The sequence below is a fragment of the Hydra viridissima genome, unplaced genomic scaffold (assembly GCF_058129835.1).
Source record: "Hydra viridissima isolate aposymbiotic clone 2 unplaced genomic scaffold, HvirCarnegie_v1 scaffold_7, whole genome shotgun sequence".
Classification (NCBI taxonomy): Eukaryota; Metazoa; Cnidaria; class Hydrozoa; order Anthoathecata; family Hydridae; genus Hydra; species Hydra viridissima.
Genome location: NW_028324306.1, coordinates 14,451,494 through 14,454,821, shown reverse-complemented (window position 1 = coordinate 14,454,821; position 3,328 = coordinate 14,451,494).

The following is a 3,328-nucleotide window of genomic DNA, read 5'->3' as shown; positions in this document are numbered from 1 at the left end:
ACTATTCTTATCATAAATATAGAAATGTAATCGCAAAGAAAAGAATTGATTTCACAAATCTAATTGAGTGCGTCATTACGGAATTTTTTTTTTAGTCAGATACATTAAATGAAACTTAATCCCTATTTGTTAGCGGTATCAGCACAAATGCGTTAGCCACACCTTAGGAAACTATCAGATTTACAGACTATCATATTCAGATTTACAGACATGCAAAGTTATAAAACAAAAACAGACTGGGGCTATAACCCCTCAAAATGTTTTAAAAATTGCTGTTGATGCTATTTGAAAAAAGGAGGTTCCATACTCAAAAGATACAAAAAGCTGCTCATAAGAAAACCTAAAGCAACAAGTCATGCACACGTTTTCAGTTTTAATTCCACTAACGTTTTACAACAATTTTTAAACTTTTCTTAATTTTTTAAAACTGGAAAAACGTATTTCTACTGTTCACACTCCAAATCGTGTTTTAGTTTGAAAGATTTTAAACAAATTGGACGTGTTACTTTTGCTGAGAGAAACATTTTAATAACTGCTGCAGTTACTGTCTCTGCATGAAGAAATTCTATTCGAACTTTTTTTTCATTTCCACAAGTGAAGTTTAGAAAGTAATGTATGCTCTAAGTGGAATTGAAAGCGCTGCTAACCGTTTTCGTTGGATGACTGAGGTTCAGTTTTTACAGTGTTTCCATTTTTTTTGTCAAATATACAAGAAGATTAAAAGATTGACCTGTCTTGTTGCTATTAGACAGCCATGAACCCCATCTCTCAATAAAAGATTTAGGCTACTTCAAAGAAAATAGTGTTTTGGTTTATTCATAATGTTACTCATGTTAACTTAACAATATCAGAAAAAGACAAGTTAAAAGCTCATTTCTCAAAAAGATTTAGTGACATATCGCTGTATTTCATCTTCAGAAAACCATGATGTACTTAGTGCAGATGAGATAACTGTAATTCTAACTCCTGAAAGTTTGAGACCATTCAAAAATGTTGAAGAAAGAAAAAGAATTTTAAACAAAAAAAGCAAGAATAAAAGAAAACACATCAATGTTAACAGATTCACCAATTATGAAAATAAATATTGAGATGAATAAAAAGTCAACAAGTAAAAAAAGTATATATCGAAGGGAAAAAAGTCTGAATTATAAAAACTTTGATAATGAGTAATAAATCTGTTTGGTCTGTGTTGTGGTCTTTTCTAAATGTTAACCTGAAGAAATCTGGGTTTAGTGCATTAAATGTCACTTTTGAGCTCGTCACTCCTGCATAATTAACATAATTGGAAACACATTGTTTTACATTTGTGATACATTATTACCATTATTAACACATTATTAACACATTATTTACCATTAGTAGAGTAATACTTTTCCTAATGGTTGGCTAAAAACATAAGGAGTTTTACCACTATTACGTCAAAAAAAAGAAAGGTTATTCCAAAAAAAAACACCATCGTTTCTGATTAAAAGCGCAGATTGGAGAATATAAAATTATTTTAGCTTGATAATATAAAGAATTCTATAACAGTGAAATTTAGTGAAATTGACTTTCGTACAAATCAAAGTTTTACATAAAAAATTAAATTTTTTGTAATTTTCTATTATTGTAAATTGTAGTAGATTTGGTTTAACACTACAAGAACCTATCAGTTTTTACTTTTATACTCAATATCGTAGCGAAGATTTGCGAAATGTGCCATCATGTTTAGTGTTAAGATAAATACTGAAAAAGAATCTGACAAATGTCATTTCCATTGAGATGATAGAGATATAGTGAAATAAAATTTATTTTTAGTTTAGTTTATTTTTTATTTTAATACAAAGGTCCTTTCACTTTTTTAACTTTTTCCCAACTTTATACAGCTTTTGAAATTAATTTTTTTTTTCTAAATTCCATATAGCATTTTCTTATCACGTACCAACAGAAAAGCAAACATACAATTCCACCTCTAAATGTAAAACTATAAAATAAACTTCTTAAATTAACTTAAAAAGATTTAAAAAAATACCATGACAACAGTTCTAGCTCAAAAGTATTCAGAGAGATGGAAAGTAAACTAGACAATACAAAAAGAAATAGAACAAGAAATCTAGCTCAAATAACTAGACATTTGTACAAGGAAAAAAAAAGGAATTTGTTGCCTTGCAATTACAAAAAGGTTCAGCTTTAAAGCTAAACTTTTTCCTGAGCAAAGTGCGATGATCAAAAGAAATAAAAATCAATTGTGAAAACTAGAAAAATATGGAAGAAATAATAGATGTATTCAACGAGTAGAAGGATGTTCTGTCTCACATCAAGGAACTTCAACACATAAAACCAAACTAGAAAACTGTGCAAAGTGCCCAAATTAGACTTTCAATCTTTATAATGGGGCTCTTCAAATGTGCTTAAATAGTTTTGATTTTTTATCTTTAAACAGATTTGAATTCTTTTTACTTAAATTAAATACTTAAAAATTTTGTGTGTGTTTTTTTTATTGTTTATCATAACAATAAAAAATGTGTTAAATTCTTTAATAACCGAAATATTGTACTAAAATTGGTCCATTGTTTTTAATTACACCAGCCATATAATTATTATCAACTCAAAAAGTAAGAAAAAATAAGGCTACTATACAACAGCCCATATTTATCATAATGCTTTTACAAGCTTTTCAATGTTATGCAAAGTAACCCTACTCATGGGTAAGTTTGTACATATTTAAGTAGTTTCTAAAAAAATTATTAAATGATAAAAATGGATTTTGTGTGGCCTGTTTTATGTATAGCTACGTAATTTTTTAAAAACTTTTTGAGTTGTTAATACCATCATATTGCCTCTCACGAGTACTGTATTTTACAACAATTGAACAGATGATAGCAAATAAATTAGCTATTTTAAAAATCAAAAGTATATGATGCAAAATTTGAAATCATTCAGATTTAAAATTATAAATCCTATAATAAACATTGTCAATAATAGAAATAGGAAAATAAACATTTTCCTAATTTTTTAAAAATTTTCATGATTGCACCCAATCATCATCAGATTCTCTAAAGTATTTTGAAATTTTAAATGCGTTTTTTACAAAATGCAAAAAATGCGTGTGAACTAGTTTGCACAACCCCGTCCATATCAATGATATGTATGTATGTATGTATGTATGTATGTATGTATGTATGTATGTATGTATGTATGTATGTATGTATGTATGTATGTATGTATGTATGTATATATAAAATATATTATTGGTCCATATACGCTAATGCAATAAATGCCAAGATGTAAACAGTTAGGCTATTGCTTAAGCTCGCCAAGCTTCTTAGCGTTAAGTGGTTAAAGACAT